Consider the following 24,526-nt stretch of genomic DNA (forward strand, 5'->3'; position numbering starts at 1 on the left):
TGCTTCCCACGTAACTTGCTTTCAAGAGAATATCTGACCCCTTTAATCTTTGCGTATCTCTTTCTGAGGTTACATCTCATCATTTGCTTTTGCAATCTACAAATAAAAATAGGGGAAAGCAGAAGGAAATTTTATAACTACAAACTATATTTCACTGTATAAATGATCATATTAATTTAATTTAATTATTTAGAGACAGAGTCTCACTGTGTTGCCCAGGCTGGAGTGCAGCGGTGCAATCACAGTTCACTGTAACTTTGAACTCCTGGGCTCAGTTAATCCTCCCACCTCAACCTCCTGAGTAGATGGGATCACAGGATCAGGCCAGCGTACCCAGCTATTTTTAAAATTTTTTTGTAGAGATGGGGGTCTTGCTATGTTGCCCTAACTGGTCTCAAACTCCCAGCCTCAAGATGGGACCTCCCACCTCAGCCTCTCAGAGTGCTGGAATGATAAGTGTGAGCCACTGCATGTCCAGCTGAATGTTCGTATTTTATATTTATGTTAGAGTTTCCAAAGTGTCTTCCCATTTTTAAGAAGAAACGAAGGTCAGAGAAGGGAAGCTGTAAATGGTCACAGCCAGCGAGTGGTCTGTGGTCTGATAACCCATTGTGATGTGCTTTTGCTGGTAATTATGACCAATGCCAACAAAACTCCCTCCTGTTTGTTCACTCTTGCTCTGCTCGTTCCCAGAGACCCCTTTATTGTCGGCAGCACACCTTTGAGGCCACCTACCTGACTCTGGCCTTAGGAGGGTTTCTGTAGGAACTGAGCTTCTGGTAGGCAAATGCTAACTGTGTTCCCCAGCAGGGACTGGCTCAGCTATGCTCCTGCTTCCCTCTTTCCCCATGAGTCAGGTGAGTGCTAGAAGCCGGGCACATAGCAATAAATGAAAACCAGTCTCCACCACCAAGCAGGTTAGAACCACTCTGTGCTAGTTCCGGCCAATGGAGAGACTGTTTTCCAGGACATGAGACATATCATCTCCATCCACAAATAGAAGATGCCATTAGGGAGAATTCCCACAAGCTCTGTTCTCAAGTTCCCACGAGGAAATTTAGGAAAGCCAAATACCTGTTTCCCTAAGCTTGATTTTCTCATTTTACTCCAGGCCCTCCCATTAAGAAGAGAGCCCTGTTTGACTGTGGTGCACACAGCTTTCTGTCATTCTGCAGAGAGCTCCCATGCACCCCTCTCCACAACCCACAGCATCCCCAGCCATCAGCATCAGCCATAGCAGATTTTGGCCCATGTGCTACAATGGATGAACCAACATTAACAATCATTATCATACAGTGTCCGTAGGTTACATTGGGTTCACTCTTGGTGGTGTACATTCTGTGGGCTTTGACCAATATATAATGGCCTGTCTCTGCCATTATAGTATCACACAGGAGAGTTTCATTGATAAAATCTCCTGTGCTTCGCCTTCTAAATCAGGTTTTGCTTCAAACTGACTGCGTTGCCCAGAACATTAATATTGTCACTCCTTGACTCCAGAAGTCAATGATGCCCGGAAATCCCACCTTCTTGGGTTCTACTAGGTACCGACGTGGGCCAGAAACAGGCACTGTTACTCTGAATGCTTTTGAGTGTCCTGGGCTGGACCTCCAGCTGCACCTGCCCTTCACCCTGGTTTCTTTCCCTCTTGACTCATGTCCCAGCTCGTCTGTAGCTGAGCCTGCATGGGTTATGGCATCTGCGTTCTCAGACTCTGTACACCAACTTGAAATCACTGAACTCAGTTTATTTATATTAGATTGAACTGGATTGTCCAATCCATTCATTCAATTGCCCTGTTTTCACCTTTGAACTCATAACATTTTAGGGGGATATTTATGGTCATGACTGGTTCTGTGCATAGAAAAAAAAAACAATCTGACTGGGCCTGGTGGCTCACGCCTGTAATCTCAGCACTTTGGGAGGCCAAAGTGGGCAGATTACGAGGCCAGGAGTTCGAGAGCAGCCTGGCCAACCTAGTGAAAACCCACCTCTAGTAAAAATACAAAAAAATTAGCCAGATGTGGTGGTGGGCACTTGTAATCCTAGCTACTCGGGAGGCTGAGGCAGGAGAATTGCTCGAACCCAGGAGGCAGAGGTTGCAGTGAGCTGAGATTGCACCACTGCACTCCAGCCCAGGCAACAGTGCGAGACTCCATCTAAAAAAAGAAAAAAGAAAAAAACCCAATCCATTCCCTCACTATCATTAAGAGAACTTTTAGGGCTTGGAGCCAGGGCAAGAAAAATCTACTTTCAAACAGCTGGGACATCTCCCAGATCTTCCCTGCCTCTGCGTCCTCAAGTCATCCGGCTGGAGGTCTGAAACAGCTGTCTTCTCCACCACCCGCCACCACCAGCAAGGTCCAAACGTGGTGCCAACCCCTTAAGTTGCCACTTTCAGCCAAGTCCTGAAGTCATTTTCTGCCATGGTAATTTCTTTTCTTTGATTGGCCCAGAGAGGGCAGCTGGTGACTCTATGAGGTGGGCGGGAAGCCAGGCATGGGCAGGTGGACTGTCCCATCATTAGCGGCTGGGCCCCAGGTAAAAGCCACAACAAGAGATTAGGGGTACTGACAGGTGGGGCAGGGGTTCCCTGTAACCATGTTGTCAAGCTAGCCTTGCATATTTAGGTTTTTCTCTGAGAATATAAATCTATCCCCAATGACTAAATAGGGAGCAGGCCCTGCTAGAATTGTATGAACTTAAAAGAACAACCAAGCAGTTTCTAGGAAGACACCCAAAATGATTCAGTTCTAACCTCTGCAGAAAGAAAAATACTGCATTTTGAGCAGAGTAGCTGTCTAGTATTATCGATAAAAGTAAATACAAATGGGGAGAGAGGATATAAACATGTGAATATGATACCTTTGAGTGCAAATTGGATTATACTAAGTAAACCAGAGAGGATGACTATATTATATTTCCTTTCTACCGATATTTTTCCAGTAATATACAATAAACATTTGATTTATAAAATGGAAGTGACTGAAATTTATAGAGTGTAAGCATCTCAATTGTATGAACATCTGACTGATGATCCAGGGTGAGTAACCTCTCCAGATTTGCAGTGTTTTCATCCATGGCCACAAAACACACAGTGACTTGAAAGAGCATATTTTTCATTTTTTCCCCGCCCCCTTCCCCCCTCCCCCCACCCCACCGCCCACGTCAGAGCTATCGGCCTAAGAAAATCTGCAACATTTTTCTATAAGGCCTGGTGTGGTGGCTCACACCTGTAATCCCAGCACTTTGGGAGGCAAGGGCAGGGGCAGGCAGATCACCTGAGGTCAGGAGTTCGAGACCAGCCTGACCAATATGATGAAACCCCCGTCTCTACTAAAAATACAAAAATTAGCTGAGCATGGTGATGAGTGCCTGTAATCCCAGCTACTCGGGAGGCTGAGACAGGAGAATTGCTTGAACCCAGGAAGTGGAGGTTGCAGTGAGCCAAGATCACATCACTGCACTCCAGCCTGGGCAACAAGAGTGAAACTTCTCAAAAAAGGTAGATTTTGTTTCATCAAAAGTTTCAGTGAAAAAGTCTCTTAAAAGAAATATAATTCGAAATCACTAATACCAAAAAAAGGAAGTGTTCGAGAAGATGTGCTCAAGTAGTATGATGGGTCTAATTCTCTAGACTGCATCACTTCTGAAAGTTTACCTTTCTTCTGCCTGAAAGATTTCCCCATCTGAAAAGTCACTTATCTCTTTTATCCCAAGTATAAAACTGAGGACCATACAGGAAGCATCCAAGTGTCTACTTATTTTGTAAAGTTCTGAATGTATGGTAATTACATCCATTTCTCATTGTATAGCTTCAGGCACATCCCTTTACCTCACCCAGCTTCCTTTCAATCACTTGAGATATTTCTTGTGGGATCATTGTGAACATTGGAAGAAAGTGTGGAAATGCCCAGCACTTGTTGGTGGCTGTTTAAGTCTTCCCTTCTACTTCTCTTTCATGCCTTGTTCTAGTAATAGGATGCTCACAGTCACTCACCATCTCCCTCCTCTGTGCCCCTTCATGTCAGCCAGCCACATATTCTCACTATACTGCATTTTCCTTGTTCAAGATAACAACGATGGCATGGAATTATCAAGAAGTTGCTAAGAATCTCTGTGGTAACCCTTCCCTTTAGATGCTAGGTGTTATTGTTGGATGTTATCATTGACTAAAAATAGGTTGTGTATAAGTACCCTGCTAAAGCATTCCAAATTATTATAGTTCTCAATTTAAATTGAAGTAAAAAATGTGAGAAGTCTGAGGAAACTCATGATATTGCTGTCCATTTGCTTATGACTGTCAAGTCACGTGGGAAGCATCCGGTTCTCATCCTGGGAGACGTTCGTCCTCTCTGTGACATCCAACCATAGAATTGTGGAGTTGGAAGTGGTCATCCCGTTCAGTGTTGGATAAGTTGTGGGTCGTTAACTATTATTGGGAACTGAAATCAATCCAACAAGATTAAATAGCACTAAAAACTGAATTCAGTTAAACCAGACTAGAATGGAATATATGAGTAAACTGTGTGTGATTAAGAGTTATTTTCTGAACAATTGTATTTCAATTCTACAGATTTCTATGTGTGAAAACGTCTAATATAAAATGTCTTGCTTACTGTGGGTCACAGTAAAAAGAAAAAAAATCTGAAGTTATTATCTAACCCTTCCCCTAGTTAATGCCTTACTAATTAATACTTAAAAGTTAATGCTATATGATATCCCCTTGCCTTCTTAACCCTGACAGGGTGATATTTAAACATCTGCTTGAATCTTATCAGTGGTGATGAATTTTCCTGTTCATGAAATTGTCAGTTCTATTTTGAGCCCTAATGGTACTATTGGTCGTTACAGTGAGCCATATCTGTATGAGGTGTGGTTCTGTAACTGCATCCTATTAGATGTGACTCTAAACTCTGAAGCACCACAGACTAAATTTTTCCCCATTCCACATGTTAGCCCTTTACATATTTGACAACAGCTATAATTTTCCCACTGATTTATCACCTCTATTTTCTTCAGCATCTTCTCATGTGGCATCTTTTACTATTGTCTTAAGCTTATCATGCCTTTTGTCTGGGAGCAGCAAGTGTGTAAATGCCTTCTTGAGATAGGATGTTTAGAACTGAGTAGTGTCCTTCACATCTGACCTGCCAAACCAGGGTACAGAGGGATTTTCACCTCCTTGATTTTGATACCATACTTTTGGTCATATGGTCAAAAAATAAATTAGTTTTTTTTTTTTCTTTTTAGCTTCATCACACACTTGACTATTATTGAATTTATAGTCAGCTAAAATGTATTTTTTCACAGATATTTCTGCCAAACCTTATTGACTCCTCTCTGAAATTTAGTTATCGTTTTTTAGGGGTAAGGTTGTAGGTTGAGGACTATGTTCTTGTTAGATTATATTCAAGCTGGTGTGGCTTTTCTTGAATCTAGATGCTTCTACCTCTGAATTAATTGCCTGTCACAGTTACATACCATCTACAAACTTGAGAAATATGTCATTTATGACCCTAAAAGTCATGACCGAAACTTTGACCAGGAAAGAGAGTACACATTTTTGAATTGTTGTATTGCAGTAGAAAGCATGTGAGTTGACTATGTGTAACTCAAAATATTTTCTATTCGAAAACACCATATCAATGATGTTGCGTTTCCAGCTCATCCATTTTCTTTTTAGTGGAATACCTATCATTGAAATAGAAATAACATTTATTGAACTTATTCTTGGTTAACAACAAATGTGAAATTGTAATTAATAGAAAGCAAGAAGTGGGAAAGGAGGTTGCAGGGTTATTAAACTTAATCATTAAAATATAAACAAGCAAATCAATCTGCTATGTCTTGAAGCACAAAGGACGTTAGGTACTGAAGTTTCAAGATAAAAGGACAAAATAGTACTCTAGTTTCCTGATTTCTTTTTCATTCGATTTGAAAACCCTTCCTCCATTTTTGTTTTACTTCCTCCGTATTTGAAGGACTGGGCCTCATGATCACTTTGTTCGGGCATCACAATAAGATTTATCTATTACATGTGGTTGCAGCCACAACAAACTTAGGTTTTCTTTCATTTCAACCTTTTCCTCTTTATCCGTCCAAAACCTCCTACCTGCACCTCCAACCAGTTATCACTGGAACAAAAATAAAAGGCTGGATTAGGAATGAAAAGAAAGAAAAAAATGTGCATCTTCTTTAGGGTAGTAGACAATCTTTCAAAGCTCATAGTGTGGGATAGGTAGTTTCATTATAACTTTGCTGATGAGGGAGCTGCTGTTAAAAATATAATGATTTCCAAGTCAAGTAATTGAGTCACAACGAATGTATGTGTCTATTAGAATGAAGATTAAATATGTATCCATGAGCATATGTCTATCTGTGGTATGCTGTCTGTTCTGAAGAAAAATACAAATGCCTAGAAAAAGTCTTGAGCTACTTAAATTCTTTACTCTAAATATCATTCATAGAAAAATATGTCTACAGACTGTAACATTTTAGTGAATGTGTAGGAGGCATAATATAAATGCCTTTTATAATTGGAATCTAAAATTTGAAATCAGTCTTCAATGAAATTTATAAATAATAGTAATTTCTCTGTGTATAGGGGGCTACAAAATGTTACTGCCCACAAGGTTGCTAGACCAGCCTTTGATTATCCAGATACAATTAATATTCAAGGGTAATATGTGAGTGTCATTTATCCTCAGGGCTCTTAAGTATAAAAACATTAACACACTGTGAAAGTAATGGTAACACTTAGAAGTCCCATTATTATTAATTCATTTGACATTCACTGTAATCACACTGGTCTTAATGAATTCATTTGGCACGTGCATATTACACGTACCTCCAAACACATGCCATTGTAAATCAATGCTAACGAATGTGTTGAATTCAGATAAACTATGACTTTTTTTTTTTAAAGGAGCATTTAAAATTACACATTGAAAAGTTCTATCTCAATATTTTATTTTAATGGCAGGAAACATTGTAAATAAGGAGCAGTTAAAATCATTTTATTTTATCACAAAAATATATTTTAGTAAATGTTTAGTTAAATGTGGCCCGTGGGCTACTGATTTCTGAAGAAACCCATTTATGCACATACAGGTATTGTGTGTATAGAATGTTCAGAATAAAACATTAAAGTAATGCATGGATGAAGAGTGAAGCGATTTAATCATAAATGTGCAAGCACTATAAACACGAAAGGGAAGATAAGTGGTGAATAGCTTTCAAATATCACATTGTCAAAGATTTAATTTTGTCTGCAAAATAGATACCACATTTGCTAAACTAGTCTTTTCCTGCTCTCCAAGTTTCGTTTCTTCTACTCTGTTATTTTTTTCCTTGGGTCTGTTCAGATTTCTTGAGGCTCAGTGTTCATTTTTGTGACAGCTGTAAGTGATCACAAAGTATATTCAATACCTACTCGTTAATGACTCGGACAATATCTGTGACTTGTCATTTTCTGGTCATTTGCTCTGGCAGGTGTCTGATATTTTGCTGGTAGCCACTATGAATTCATTTGGGGGATATTTTATCTCCAAATGTAAACAGTAAGCACCCCAGGTAGACTGGATGAGCAAAGTTTTATGTTTCTTTTTTAAAAAATGTATCTCTTCCTACCCTTCCATAATGCCTGGAATTTTGCCGGGCATTTTCTAGCTTTTTGCTAGTTTAGGATTCCTTATATGGCAGGTATGTATATTTTAAACAAAAAATTCTCTCGTGCATCTCCATATTTTCCTATAAGAAGTTTGTTCTTTGTTGCTGACCTTGGTCCCTTTAACAGATTCATTTTACCTGCACACAGGGGCATACACACAAAATCTAAGACTATAATTTTATTTTTACTCAACATCAATTTTACATGCAAAGCATCATCATCATACACCATTGCTGATATTTCAATGTCTTTTAAAATGAATGTCTCTTTCTCTCTTTTTCTTGTGTATACTAAATGTTTGGAGAAGACCTGCCCTAAGGAGCTTTAGGTCTAGTGAGCAAGAAAACAATTACTCTATATAGTCACCGTTTTTCATAATGGAGAGAAATGAGGGCTGTTTGGGAATCTCACTGATCACAGAAGAGGAGAATGCTTAGACGTTTCCTAGAGGGACTTCATTTCTGCATACATGCAAAGTTCTCTGAAATATTAAAACCCTCCAAATGTTGCAGGCATTGTCCCTGATGCCTGAGAGCTGATTTTCCAACTCCTTCACTAACTCCTATGACTCCTTTAGTTTGTAGCCCAGACTTAACTTACTCCTGGAATTTTCCATTTCTCCTCCTTAATCTGCATTGAAAGAATGTGGTTCTTCTACCATGTAGTTCTTACTCACTAAGAACCTGTTTGTCTTGAAAATTAACTAAACCATAAACTCAAGGAAGAAAATATCTATGTCTATATTGATTTCCCTTGCTGATTATATTTAATTCAGTGCCTGAAACTTAATAAATTCTCAGTAAGTCATTTTGAATGATGAATAAATATGGGTAGAGTATTAGAGTTGAACACGCAAGAAAAAAATAAGAGATAACTTATCTGAACAAGATGAAGGAGGTGGGAATTGGGGAACAATTTGGAAAGAAGGCATGGAAGTGGCAAGCAGAAGTTTCTGATGACGTATTCGCGATATCTTAAAGATGAAGGGGACCTATTAATGAATTTTAATTGAGGAAATTAACATGAGGATTTATAAAGATGAACCCAAAGATGAGTATGGGAAGCACTTTGGAAGAAAATGAGTGGTTATGTGGTGACAAATTGGAAGTCTTATTTTATTGCTTCAAAAGGGAAATTATGAAGAACTTCATAATTTGACTAGATTGAAGGATAAGGAAAAGAGAGGTAAACATTTTATGTGTAAGACTACTGAACATGACTGATAGTAGGGGCAATAAGAAAAAGAGAAGCTGAGCCGGGTGCGGTGGCTCACGCCTGTAATCCCAGCACTTTGGGAGGACGAGGCAGGCAGATCATGTGAGGTCAGGAGTTCGAGACCAGCCTGGCCAACATAATGAAACCCCATCTCTATTAAAAAAAAAAAAAAAAAATTAGCTGGGCGTGGTGGCAGACACCTGTAATCCCAGCTACTCAGGAGGCTGAGGCAGGAGAATTGCTTGAACCCGGGAGGTGGAGGGTGCAGTGAGCCACTGCACTCCAGCCTAGGTAACGAAAGCAAAACTGTCCCCCCTCCAACAAAAAAAAAGAAGCCAACTTTGGCAGATTTGAGTTTTCAGCTGTTGACATTTTAGTTGGTGTATATAGCAGTTAAGTGAACAAAATCCATGGACTGCTGATGGAGAATGTAAGTCGTTAGTAGCAAATATTATAGAACCAGACTGCTTGGTTCAAATCTTGAGTTCACCACTTATTAGGTGTATAACCTTTGGCAAGTTACTTAAATGTTCTGTGTCTCAGTTTCTTCACTTATAAAAGAGATAAAAGAAACATATGCACCTCACAGGGCTGCTGTGAGGATTAAATGAGTTAACATGCATAAATTTCCTTGAATACTGCCTAGTGCTAGATGATACTGCCTAGTGAGTCCTCTATAAGTATTTGATATTATTATCATGGTGGTTGTTCTTATTGCTGTTATGGTAAATAGAAGTATGGAGCTCTGCAGAAAGATCTTAAATAGGTACATTAATTTTGGATCATTGGAACGTAGGCAAATGTCAAAGGTTTAAGGTGAAATAGATCAAATACAACCTCCACATAGGTTGTATGAAAAATACAACCTATCTCTATAACTTTATTTTATATTTTTATTTTTTGAGATGGAGTTTTGCCCTTGTTGCCCAGGCTGGAGTGCAATAGTGTGATTTCAGTTCACTGCATCCTGCACCTCACGGCTCCTGCGCCTCCTGCCTTGGTCTCCCAAGTAGCTGAGGTTACAGGCATGCACTACCATGCCCAGATAATTTTGTATTTTTGTCGTTGTTGTTTGGTTTTTAGCAGAGACAGGGTTTCACCATGTTGGGCAGGCTGGTCTCGAACTCCTGACCTCAGGTGAACCACCTGCCTTGGCCTCTCAAAGTGCTTGGATTACAGGTGTGAGCTACCGTGCCTGGTTGTACCTCTATGAGTTTAAATCACTCCTCTCCAGAGACTTCAAAGTCTTATTTGTCAAAAAAAAAATTAATTTTATCTTTTTTGTGTTACCTTAATCTTTTGCAGACATTTTGCTTACATTTGCAGACCTCATCTAGAATTATTTATTTATTTATTTAGAGACACGGTCTTGCCCTGTTGCCCAAGTTGAAGTGCAGTGACATGATCCTAGCTCACTGTAACTTTGAACTCCTGGGTTCAAGCGATCCACCTGCCTTAGCCTCCTAAAATATTGGGATTGAAGGCATGAGCCACAGTGTCTCGCCTCATCTAGGCTGTTTCGATGTGTAAGTTCTTATTTAGGGAAAATAATTCTTGCACGCATTTAGACCAAAACCCCTGGTGCCAAAACCTCCCTGGGGCTTATTCTTCACTATGTGTCGCTGTCACTGGTCTCGGTTTGGGCATCCAAATTTTTTTTTCCTCTCACAATGGTCTGGTTCATACTTATCACTGCTTCTATCTGAAGTTTTGGGGGAAAATTGGAACTAATCAAATGATATATATATAGAAAAATTCTTATTTACTATAGCCAATATATTTATTGGCATACATAGACTTAAAAAGAAGTTATCTTGATATATGACCAGAGAAAGTAACAGTAAATAGATATACATGAAAATGTATAATTTCAAGAGAACTAAAGTTTATCTAATCTAACTCTCTCATATTACAGATAGGAAGAGTGAGTTGAGAAAGATGATGGAGTGACTGGCCTGTGATAACACCAAAACTTGTTTGCATGTTGTATTTTGCAACACAGTTTAGCTGGGATACAAAATCTGTAGAACAATGATAGAATCTATGTCCAATTGTATAAATAATACTGAAAATATTCGTTTTGGAAATCAAAATTTTTATCCCAGTCAGCCAAAGATGTTTACTAATATTTTAAAAGAAACACCATTATGTTAATGGAAGACAGAAAAACAAGCTTGGCAGAATTAGATTGCTAAATGCATTCTTTCTAATTTCATTCTGTACTTACAAAACATTTATTACTGAAACAATTAATAGATTTCATTTATGTTTCTGTGCTGTCAATACTATCTGCATTTATTGTTTCATACTTACAATGTCTCTTGGTTAAAAAGAGATGAACTGAATTTCTACAGACTGTTCTTTGGAGACTTGCTAAAATATGTGGTATTTTGTGAAAAAAAGAAGCAGTATTTAGCTTTTTCTCAAAAAGTGTACAAGTTTAATTTTATCACACCTTAAAAAGATCTTCAAATTAAAGAGGTCTTTTTCAAGAATTGTGGCATAGACTTTCTCACACGCATACATGCACAAACCTATTGGTTCAAGCATCCAACGAATATTATTGACGACTGTCTAAACATTATGGAAGCACAGCAACACTATGTTTGCATAATAGTAAATGCTAATAAAATGACAACAAAGTTTGCCTACTATTACCAAGAAGAAAGGGCAGCTTAAGTTAATTTGGTCAAATATACATTTACTTCCAAAATGCCATTCACTAGAGTAGGAGAAATGATGAAAGTAACATTATCATATGAGTTTTAATTTTTAAAGCTTTTTATAATAAGTTAAGGAAGTGGTATTCAAATTGTTCTAGTTAAGGCCAACTGTCAGAATACATTAAGTGAGGTGATTTACATAAGTAGATAAATTACTAAGGTAGAAAACTACAAATTAATGTCCACTTAATTCTGGTTTAAAAGCAAAATCATACATAGAATAATGTATTTTAATAGCACTCATCTCTGCAAACTTCCAACAATGAATTTCACGAAAATCATTACTTAACCTACTTTTCAACATCCTTCAAAAGTGATTAATTGGCATGACTATTTCTATATCTATATTTTTAAAAGAAATCCTAAAATTTATATCTCACATACGGGAAATCCTACCTGTTCCTTACTTTGTCTAGGCATGATTTTAAATATTTATATACAATATAGTTGAGAAATATGAGGAATAACCCATTTCTCATCTGGTCTTAGTTTTTTTTCTAACATTTGGGGTAAGAGAAGCAGAAAATGAGATAAAAAATATATAAAGCAAAATTCCATTTTATTTTGAATAATCAACATATACATTTAGTTTCTCAAAAGTGCTTCTATATTTATATCTTGTAATGTGAAGATGAATTATGACTTCATGTTTTTCATAGTGAATACAGCTTTTACTTATATTTACAAAAAATGAAGCCTAAAACCAACCAAGAAAAATTGTAAACTTGAATTTTAATATAATCTTTCTTGTTTAACATAGCATTTGCCACTCCCATTCCTTCTTAATAAAGTCAATAAATAAGTGCCACAGTTACTAAAATTTAGAAACCTTTTTTTTTTCCAGTCAGACCATAAGTTTTTTTAGGCATTCCTAAATCACAAAGTCTCAGAAGGTATTTTTTAAAACTTACAAATAGAGTCAAAATTAATTTGCAAGATATAACAAAATGATTTTAATTTGAAAATACATTACATGACACATTTGTTTTATATATGAAATGAAAAATTATGCTTTTTTGGAGGGTGGAGGGAGAAATGCCTAGAAAATTTCAAATCACCAGAGAGCATGATACTTGAAAAATCTGAAGACAGATGGAAAATTATTTGCTCCATAGCACAAGACTCTAGAGACTCATCAAAAGGTAAAAGTTCTGCACAGCACACATCACATTATAGATTCTCATTTTAAAAAATAACATGACTGGTAGTAATAATGTTAAGTTGTTACTGATAACAATTATAAGCACTGACATTATTATAATTCTTACCAATATGCAGGGTGTTTTTACTGAAATGATTTTCTGTACTCATGACGAATATCAGCACAAAATGAGGAAGAGCTTCTGTAGCTTTTTTGGAAAACTCCATAAAAATGACTACAACTAGTTCTGTCCTCTTGCCCGGGATTAGGGTAATTAGTCCAGTGCGTTGTTCCTGAATGGAATGCCATGCCTTATTGTATTAACTGATTTTGTTGGAGTAGAAAAAAATAGATACTGTTTAAACTCATAAAGATGTTTGCAGTATTAGCACTGTCCCAGATACATTATTGACTGGATGGATGCCTCAGCACATCCCTGTGGGCTGTCACAAACTTGCAAAACAGGCAAAGTGGAACCTGTGGATGGCAAGATACCATCTGGTGATACTGAGTCATCTCTAGGTAGACATTAAAAATCCTCCCTCATCAAACTGCAAACAAAAAATAGGTTATGTTCAGTTGCACAATAGGGTGCGTATAGTTAATAATGTGTTATACATTTCAAAATAATGAAAAGAGTGAAATTAGAATGTTCCTAATGGAAAGAAATGACAAATGCTCGAGGTGATGGAGACCCCATTACCCTGATTCAATTATTACACTTTGACTTAAGATATCACATGTGCCCTATAAATAGGCACAACTAATACGTATTTAAAATAATAAAAACTGAAGAACTTTAACTCCAATAGGTTATATTCATAGAAGATAAAATATAATCTTAACTCTGTGCAAGCATACTACAATATACACTGCAAAAGTAAAATGAATTTTATTTAACCTATTCTCAAACCAAATGATTTGGAAATATTACAAATGTCATTACTAAATTAAGAATATATCCTGATGGATAATTTATAAATGAACTATAATTACTAAATTGCATGCTATGTTGGGCTGAAAGTAAAACTTTCCATGAGCTTTACTTTATTATAAAGTTTAAAACCTGGATCTTAAAAACATGAAATTAGTTATTTAAAGAACCTTAAAAGATTCTAGCTTTCTATATATGAATTTTCTAATTTTATACACACACACGCATACACACATATATGTGTTATTAGATTGTTTTTCCTATTATACGATGCTTTGTGTAGTCAAATATTTTGTACAACTTTTTAAAATAAACAGTGAGACTTCGAGATGATTAAAACAGAGCCCAGATCAAATGTTAATGTTCCTGAACTAGGAATATGACTATAAATAAATTACTGAAAGTAAAGAACCCACATTGATTATGATTTAAATTGTTTAGTCTCAGCCTTATTTGAATTTAACTATTGCACACCCATGCACACACACACACACGCCTATGTGCACATAAAATGGTACTTTTAAAAGTCCAATCCAGTTTCTCTATTTTTGAAGTCAAGTACCTTATTCTAGAGCTTTCTGATAGCCATTGCCAAGGAGAGCTTTGTCTCATGAAAGGAAATTGGAAGTGATACAAGTATGATTCTTTTAGAGACAGTGAAGTCCTAAAACTCAATATTGTTCATGGATCAGGAAGAGGTTGAGGCTTTCAGGCCAGAGGCTGCCTTGGGAAGAAACACTGGGCGTTTACAGAATTGCAGTGCCATTGCCTGCAGATGAATGAATGGTTTTCTCAGCACTCTGCCAATTTCCAGGGAAGTCCCCTCTGGTCACTTGCCACTGAGGCTGTCAGCATTCTTGAGAGGATATTATTGCAAGGCTTAGAGGACCTTGAGGTTAATCAAGGCAGCCATGGCAAGAAGATTTTGCTGCTGGTTGATTTCTGCTCAGTACAGGACGTGAGAGAAGCAGCTCAGCCAGGTTTGTGATGAGGCAAATATCATAACTTTGGCAAATATTTTGAAAAATGTAGCAAGCAGTATTATTTGGTGGCTCAGACACTATCTGCTGTGTGTACTCAACCCGCTGAATAAGAACAGTGAATCTTGCAAATGTGTTTCTATTTGTTATAATCCATACCTATATAAGACTATGTATAAAAAAAATGATGGTCAAGCTGACTTACCGAGGAATTTGCATAAAATTCAGTTTACTCTATTCTATTATTTAAGATGGTCAAAATATGCAGGTTTTTAAAGTGGCCACATAGGTGGCTAAAAGACAACATCTTTACCAAAAGTTCTAGAAATTAGCCCAAATCATGGTAAAATTGACTATATTTCCTACAGTTTTTTTTCCCAGTTCAGAATCAAATTCTAAGTACTGCTGCCTGCTGAACCAAAAAACGAATCTTTCCAGAGAAAGAGGTGATGTTCACCCTGTGGTTTGTTTCAAATCCCCGCACAGATGAGAAATCAGGAGGGTCAGAGATAAGAAAGGCTTGGAGATGAGCCACAGAAAACGTAAAGACTTGCTGCCAAACCCCGACTTCTCACCAATTGTACTCATGGAGCAATAAAAATCTCCATCACTTCCATCTATAGAATACATAGTATATTTATGCATACATAGTGTGTGATGTGGATACAAAAATATCATTTAGTTCTCGAAATCAACTTGCAAGGTGAGTACCTTTTATTCCATTTCCAGGAAACAGATCTCAGAAAAGTTAAGTAGAGGTTCAGTACAAAGCCAAGAAGAATCCAACTGGCTGCCTGACTGCAAAGTTCAGGTTTGTTCTGCAACCTTCCCTCCAGAATCTCTGAAATAATCTACTATGATCTTGAAGACCCAGCCCAATATGCAATTCAGGTCTCATTTGCTCGGAACTAGACATTTTTCATGACTTTCAGGAGTCATTATTACCTCTAGAGTTTCAGAAGCCCAGTTCTCAGTGTGGGAATTTTTTTTGACATCTATATTGTTCCCCAGGGGCAGGTCCTGCTAGCAGTGTTTGCTGAAGCCTGAACGCCATCCCTCTTTTCCCTGCACACCCTTCAGGGGCATACAGGGCTTTGGATCTAATGCGGCAGGATCACCCGGATATGGTTTTCTGGACCCTGTGCCTTCAATGGATCTGAATTTCTGGGAGGTCACATATCCAGAGATGCTTCAGTATTGCTATGATCTGAATGTTTGTGGCTCTCCTCAAATTCATATGTGGAAATTCTAACCCCCAAATTAATGACATTAGGAGGCGGGGACTTCGGGGAGGTGATTAGGTCATGAGGGCAGAGCCTCCCTGAATGGGATTACTACCATCATAAAAAAAGGACTAAGGGAGGCCCCTTGCCCCTTCTACTATGTGGAAACACAGTAAAAAGATAATGCCTGTTAACCAGGAAAAGGGCCTTTACCAGATGCTGAATCTCTGGTACCCTGATCTTGATGTCCCTGACTACAGAACTGTGAGAAGTAAATTTCTATTGTTTATAACCCATGCAGTCTATGGTATTTTGTTATAACAGCCCAAATACACTAATACAGGTGGGGTTGTCAGATTTACTCATATTCGTGCCATCATTAGAGACTGAAAAATAAATAGTCAAACAAACAAAAACCAACTACCAGCCAATCTACTAACCTATTTAAACCAAGTGTATTGGATCTGTCACACTTTCTGCTCCAGCCCCTCTATCTTTTAGCTGAAAATGTTTTACATTCTCTAAATGACTATAGAAATTGTTTTAAGAACAAAGATTGTATATTACACATGTTTATATTCCTCATATTTTTATATGATATGTGCATTATTTATGAACTGCAGTTAATTATAATTGTGATTGTAAATTATTGTGAATCTTATTTATTTATTTTTGGCTACATTCCATCTATAATGAGTCACATTTAAATTTTTACTCACAAACAAAAATATCTCAAGTATACATTTTAGACAAATAGCATTTAAATTTCTAGTAGAATATTATATTTGTAACCTATAAGGATTCGTTAACATGTACCAGATGCCAGTGTAATTGTACATTATCTTGGAATTCTAATACTTCGAAAATGATGTAGCTATCGTCTTTAGGTTTATTATCTGGATGTAATCTACCACACTGCTTTTCTGTTTAACCTAGAACAAATTTTTATGTTAAAGCTATGCACCTCTGAAAATAGAGGTTGGTAATGAAAGCTGTAACACAACATTAACTGTGGTGTTGTAAATAGCAGTGCTATAAACTTTCTTTATAGAGATCCATCTAATGTAAGTACATAAGAAAGGGCTCAAAAGCTTAAAAAGACCTAACTTGTCCTATTTGATTTTATCTGAGATTCATTTAGCTGAAGATAAGACAAGTGCAAGCTAATGACCTCCTTTTTTATATATCTAATTTTCAGCTATGCTTCAGTATGATCATATACACTTTTAAATGAGCCATATTCTTCACAGCTAATTGGTGGGGCCAGTGAAGTGGATCAACATGCTATGGTACTTTGTCTTATTCCCAGTTTGAGTCCTTACTGGGTATTTAAGCTGACAATGTGAATGTGGCAAGTCTCCAGATTTCAGCTGTGCTGGCAGCGGAGGCCACTCTGAGAGATGGGCAATATGGCTTGTGTGTGTGCCATTCATCAGAGCAAGCATTAAAGGAGAAGAGTGTGTGGTTTGCAACCTTCTGTACCTGGTGTGTATTGCTTTCCTGCTGAGGTGTGTTGGGGGAGCGAGGTCTGAATTCGGTGTATTGTCAAGGTGGTGAAGTGTGAATTTAGTGTCTTGTCAAGAAAAGAAAGATATTTTTGCAAAATGTTTTCACAAAATAAAGTCTTAGAAAAACTCAAACACATATTGCAGTTTTTTTTCTCTCAAGTTTTTGAATGGCATCTTAATGTCTCTATTCCTATTAGGAATTTCACATCTTAAAATTTTTCACTCAGTGGCTTAAGGTAAAAATTGAAGTCTCTGAAATGAGAAATCTTTGAATTAAACATTTTTGTTTTAGTAAGGATTGGTTCGTTTGAAACAGGTGTTCCAATTATTTTGAGGTATAAATTAGATTTTATCTTATTTTACTTATTCAGTAGGCATTGCTTATATATTTTTAAACTAATTCCACGTTGATCAACGTTGAAATGCTTGGTTCACCAACTGTGATATTAGGCATCAATGCAGCATTAATGATTTAACTGTGTTCTTTATTTCTATGTGCCAATTTCATACGTTAATGATGTTATCTGTGTTATCTGCCTAGAATGTTTTAACAGTTACTTTAGTATTTGAAAATATACATTAAAATATTGAAAATCTGTTTTTTTGCCATCAAATAATTCTGTTTTTCACAAGAAATGAAAAATCAAAGTGATACTCTTTAAAAAAAAAATCTTCTTCCACCGTACTTTTAGTACATCTAATATAAATTAGACAAGAGATGAATAATGCGCTAGCAGAAATCTTCTTTCCTTTGGCATTAATCTCTTAGTTTTATATAGAAACGTTACTATTTCTAGCTTCGAGAACACAAATGTGTACTAAGAGCAATGAGTTATAGACCTGACAGGTTACAGACAAGTTAAAATTCAGTTTAAAAGTGTCCTTATTTTAATTCTTTATTGTAATTCTTAAATTAGGAAAAACATTAGCTAAAATTAAAATAGTTTGTTTTGATTATGTTTATTTTTATAGAGACCATCAGTGACTACCATTTAAAATCACTCTCAATGATTGAAACTTATGTTTTAAATTCTCATTCAGAAAAATTAATATGATTGTGAAAACAAGGATGCTTTGGGCTGTCGATTAATATTATCTAAAGAAAAACACCTTTGGTTTTATTTGGGGTAATCTTTTATTTTTCTTCCTGGATCAAGAGTCTTTCTGCCCTAAGTAGATATGTATATTGTTTCAGTTTTCCATTTACAAAATAATCCTTGAAGAAATCTCATTGACTTTTAATTTTCATAACTCTTTATATCAATATTTAACAGAGGTAGGTAATCATTTCCAGCACAGCTAGCCTGGCCTTACATAAAATTAGGCAGGGTAGGAAATTACTTTCATTACCGCCTCTTTCTCTTATCCTTTTCAAAGAGGAAGAAATTAATTCATCTGTTAGGCTACATGTAAAAAAAAAATTAGTTCTGATCTTTATATAGTTGTGTAATTTAAATTAGTACCTGATTCTCTAAAGTCCACAATTTAGGACAGAACAGAATCTACTGCAGCAACTAATTAAACACTTACTGTAAGGTTAAGTTTTTCATTAAATCAATAGGCCCCTAGTGTCAGTTACAAAGCCCTAATTACTATGCAGTAAATTTAGATTGAATTTGAATTAAGGACTGATTTCAATCTAACCGCAGCATGTAAATATTGTAAATTACTAGAATTACAGTTCAATAAAATTGAATGAATTTCACTTTAGATAAACCAAATGCAAATGAGAAGAAAAAGGATCTGATGAAAATTCCTCCAAATATCTCACCAAGAAGCGTCACACATCACATACAGGATATTGTTTTGGCAAAATGAGCATGTCACAGCTCAAGAGTTCCTTTAACATGTTTTAATATTTGATTATCTATCAGAAAAATGAATAAATTTAATCTCTCCCGAGTGATCAAGCCAAATGATGGTTAATGTGGCCGCTTACTGTGTTGCTTCAGTGTGGTGACTCTATTGTTGTGCCGAAGCACAGTATGAAATCAGGTTATCGGGCTATAACTAGCTGGGATAAAATACACACACGCAGGCACACATGTGAGAGCTGGAAATACAAACCAAACCATGTTCTTAGCACAAGTCAGATCCTTTTAAAGTTAAAAAAAAAATGAGATGTGCAGACACACATCCTGTCATTGAAACAATGTAAAACTGAAAATAGCTTAAAGTTTGTGAACCTTTCATTTTGCTTTAAATATGTATTCTATGCATAGAAAATAGACTAAAAACCTGTAAGGAATCAAGACAAGCTTTGACTATACAGAAAAGAAGTTTACTACCAGTCATCTGTTGGAGATAGAAGTTTTCTGATAAAGAACTGCTTGTAACACAACAATTACTGCATAGCCTTTTGAAAGGAAGGTTGAAGGATTTTTAGAATCAGATGAGTCACATGGTTGAGACTTATGTTGATATCACTGCATGGTCTTTCTTAATTTACCTACGCTGGCCTTTTGAGTTGGGCTGAAGAAAAGCCAAATCAAATGTAAAATATCAAAGTTATATGTGTAAAACCATGCCTGAGAAAATCTAAGGAAATATGATCTATAATTAGAAAAGCAATGAGCTTACAATTAAACTTTAAATCAGTCATTAAAAAAATCCCTCTGAATATTACATATCTTTTGTTTTCAATTCTTTAGTATATTTCGGTACAACTTTTTCTCAGAATTATTTCTAAGACTTGCAGATGAATCTGAAAGAGTTCCACCTTATTAAAGTTACAGATTTAATCCACAGAATGACTATGATTTTTTTTCCGCCTTCCTTTCTGATGAGGTTCGCTCAATTAGCATCATAGTGTGAACATACTAATTGCGACAACAAAGGATAAAATTATACCTCTCACCAGAGAAGTGTCACAGCAGTCTTAAGCTGTAAAAATAGTAATTAAAAAAATACATTCCCAAAAAGTAGTATTAACTGGCAAAAATGATACAGATTCTGGACAATTTAGTCTGAAACTACTGGAGATATATGTGTTCAATCTCAATCTGCCAGTAGATATTAAGTTCTTCCAGTAGAAAGCCCCAAATTTTCTTTACACTTATTTCAGAGAAGAACTCAGAATATCCAATCACAGCTGTATGTTTACATTTTAATAACATTTTTCTGCTTTTGCCTGAGAAGGCATTAATATGCCCAAAGAATGGTGTCAATTATTTTTTGCATCTGGGATACCCTCTGCTTCATGGCACAAAAGGTGGAATATTCATATCTTACTCTACGTGTCGGCCGAACACTGTATGTCAAGAAGAATGATTGTTGAGGATTGGCCTGTGTCTTGCTTCCACTTACATTTATTTCTGCTTCTTTGATATTTTAGTCAATGGATGGGAATATAATTGAAGAATGGTATATCATGCAGACATATAAAACGAAAGGTTGGTAAAATACAGAGACAAAACACATCCAGTGGATCTTCTAGAAAGTACCTGGTGAAGGCAAAAGTGACCAAAAGCATAGGCGAGGATATCTTTCCTCTTAGAAAGGGAACCTTTTTTTGAGGGAGAAAGGGGATAACAGTCATCAACAAAGCATCTCTTTCATTCTTCATTTTCAGTAAATATAAATTAATAAATAAGTAGATCAATATCTTACATTTAGGGATTTATATTTTGGAAGAATCATACATATCTCCACAAAGTAGCTACACTCTACACCTATGTTATTTGTAACTGAACCATCGCTACTCATTTCCCATATGGTTTCAATGATGAAAATGAGCAAAATAAGTGTATAGATGACAGTGAAACAAAAGTCAAACCAATGCTTGCAGGAACAGCAAAATATTTACAGGTTATGGAAGTTAAGGCAAACAGCATTTTATGTTGATGTATTAAGTGATAATGGGAAAATAAATGTGTGAGACTGATTTTCAGCTTAGGTGTAGAAGGGAGAAGTTGTCATTTTTTTTAAAAGTAGACATCATTATGCGAATTACCTTGATCTGATCACTATACATTATATGTATCAAAGCATCATTACATACCCTGTTAATATAGACAATTATTATATGTCAGTCAAAAAATAAAATTAAATACAATTTTTTAAAGTATCCATCACAACTTTTTCCTATAACATGAAGGCAGTTGATCTGATTTTCTTAAGCATGGATTATCAATCAATACTTCCTAACTGTTCTGATGTTCATTTCTATTGAAGTAGCTCTGACAACTGCTTTGCCAATTAACTAACAAAGAACACAATCTGAAACATGCAATGACTTAGCAACATTGTTTCTAGGGATTTGTTCTGTAGATATTTTTGAAGAATATATGAATTTAAATGTCAAATTAATTATAAGAATAATGATAATTCACCTTTACTGAACACTTACTATGTGCTAGACACATAGAATACTTCTCTCTCCTTTTTGCACATCAAGAGACTAAGGTTTAGACAGAAGAAAGGTGCTCAGTGCCTCAAAGAGTGAGCAATAGACCTGAGGTTCTGGCCAAACTGCTGGAATAGAGAAGGTACTGAGAACTGGATTTCACAGCCAGCCTGGCTAGATTGGTAGCTTTCTGGTTGATGTGGTTTTACTCTAGTTAATTAACCTCTCTGGGCCTTAGTTCATCACTGTAAAATGTGGGATACTAATAACTATTTCCTAGGATTGTTGAGCATATGAATGGGTTACAACAAATGGCCATGCCTCTTCCATTCCTCAGTCTATATAGCACATTTATTGAAATACGTTTCCAAAGTGGAAAATTACAAATGACTTAAATACCCTCGTATATGAACAGACAAATAGAAATGATAAAATGTTCGAAAAGGTCTCTCTACATTGCCACATTAAGTGACATACTCATAGAAAACAGAGCCTGGATAGCATCAGCATAAAACATCATGTTACCTTTGAGGAGGAGGAGATGGTAGTGGTAGGAAAGTTTACTTTTGATTTGATACATTTGTGTATTCTGTGAATGTGTTATAGTCAGATTGTATTACTTCCGATATTTGAGCAAAAGCAATAAAGTTTACCAACAAAAGAGAAAAGATCGAGTTTTTTATAGTTTTTTTCTTATAAAACTCTACAAAATTCTTAAAGTGCTATCCTCAAGTAGGTATGCTTCCATTTAACTTTTTAATTTTGATTTATCATGAATAATTTTTAAGTCAATTTTATTCTAGTCATTTCATGGTAAATGTCAATCGCTGTATGAAAAATCTCCATATTCGTTTTCAGTTTTGAAACATAATTATTTCCTTCACCCTTTATTCATGGAATAATAATGCTGCCAAGACCTTTCAACCTTATCATTCATATATGAGTGAATGACACACATGAGCAGTTCTAATAAACATATATAACTGTTAATATAAATCTATATTACACATATATCAATACTTCTATATTATACCTCTCTATATATAGCTATATATAGTTTTATCTGGATATATATATAAAACTATATGCATGATTTATGTCTATAAAACATATCTATAGACAGAGATAAAACTACATACCTCTACCTATCTATACAAAGCTTTCATTTAATTTTTAAACTTATACCAAAAAGTGGGGACTTCTTCATGCATATGTTAATTTTGGCAGAAAGAAATTAAAAAATCTTCCTTCTAAACAATGCAGCCAACTTATTAATAGTGGAGGTCTATTCTAGAATGATATCACCAATTCATTCACAAAATATCACCAAAACTAACACTGAACTGTATGTTTGGTTAACATTAAACGTTGATAACAAGTGTCAGTAAAAGTTAAATCTGTCTTTCAATTTAATGGTTGATTTTAACCTTGTCTAACTGGCTTTTTACAACAACACATTTTTCCATTATTTGCAAATTGAGACACAATTATAAGTTTTATGCTCTCATTCTCATACCTTTTGTGACCTCCTGCATGAGCAACTATTTCCAGGTGATAATCTGAATGAATAAAACATGTGTCCTTATTTTTATAGATAGTAAGCAGAAAAGAGAAAAAAATAAACATTTTAAATAAATGTGGTAGGATCCTTAGCAACTCAGTTCATTGGAATTGGTCTAGGTTTCTGTATGAGACAACTGTGAACATAAACTCATAGCTGGTCCTGAAAAAATATTGGAATTAGCTATCAATTAATTTTATTTGTATGATGATTTGTACTTTGTGGTCATACAAATAAAATTAACATTATTGGTCACTGTGATTGCTAGGTAGTTATTGGTCACTGTGATTACTAGGTCATAGCTTAAAAACATAGAGTGGCATAGAACCGAAAATTTTACAAAGCACTTTGCAAATATTCTCTCACCCATTAAGCCTCACATCCACCCAGTGAAGTGAGTTAGAGCTATTTTAACTATTCTCACATGATAGCTGAAGGAACTGAATTGACATCTTGGAATGTAATTTTATTTTATATTTCAATCTTTTTATAAAAAGAGAAATATATACACACATGGAGAACAGGTCAAAAGATGTTTATCTTTTCAGTATCAACAAGGTAGGACAAATCATGATTTTATATTAAAATGAGTCCTATTAATTTTTTTGATATAAAACTATAATTCCTCTGTGTGTGTTTTTTTAAATTTTATCTGAAAGAGGCCATATTTATGAGAGTAGGATAAAGTACAGGACCATTTTCCCAAGAGAAAGGAAGATAGGAGGGCTGGACAGACAGATAGGTCCTGTCTGACTTAAGTGATTTTAATAAAGTGATTTTAACTTTATTAAAATAAGGGTTTTTTAATTCCTCTGGCAAAGACCACAGGGTTTCTCTCCAAAATCCTTCTCCCAGTTTTTGCAGTCATGCTATGTATAGGTAATTTGTTACTTGCTTTGCGATGTGTAGTCAATTGAAGCATCCGGGTTCTACAAGAGAATGCTTAGTTGCTAGTCTCTGCCTTTTGTGACATGTGTACCAAGGAGGGTACTATCTACTATTCCAATTAGCATTTTTCAAGATGTTCATAATGGTTGTCTAACATGATATTTGCAAATATCACTGTTTAAAATAACCATATTAAATTAAATGCTAAAATTGGGAATTTTTTTTCAATCATTTAAAATTTGGCTTTAGCAAAGTGCATTAATTGGATGACAAACACCACCAAGTATTTATCTATTTAGAATGTTCTTCACTACTGAGTCAAATTCTGAATGTTGG

At 35.7% G+C, this 24,526-nt stretch overlaps 1 protein-coding gene and 1 long non-coding RNA gene across 15 annotated transcripts in view; one reads left to right on the forward strand and one right to left on the reverse strand.

Moving 5' to 3' along the window:
- Nucleotides 1–24,526, reverse strand: part of LOC105466614 (teneurin transmembrane protein 3) — a 2,765,046-nt gene that overhangs the window by 1,300,952 nt on the left and 1,439,568 nt on the right. The gene's annotated exons all lie outside the window — the stretch shown is intronic.
- Nucleotides 721–17,211, forward strand: LOC139362269 (uncharacterized). Its single transcript, XR_011620774.1, has 3 exons — nucleotides 721–857; nucleotides 15,395–15,476; nucleotides 17,087–17,211. It is a non-coding gene; the product is annotated as an uncharacterized lncRNA (long non-coding RNA).

The sequence above is a fragment of the Macaca nemestrina genome, chromosome 3, assembly GCF_043159975.1.
Source record: "Macaca nemestrina isolate mMacNem1 chromosome 3, mMacNem.hap1, whole genome shotgun sequence".
Taxonomy (NCBI): Eukaryota; Metazoa; Chordata; class Mammalia; order Primates; family Cercopithecidae; genus Macaca; species Macaca nemestrina.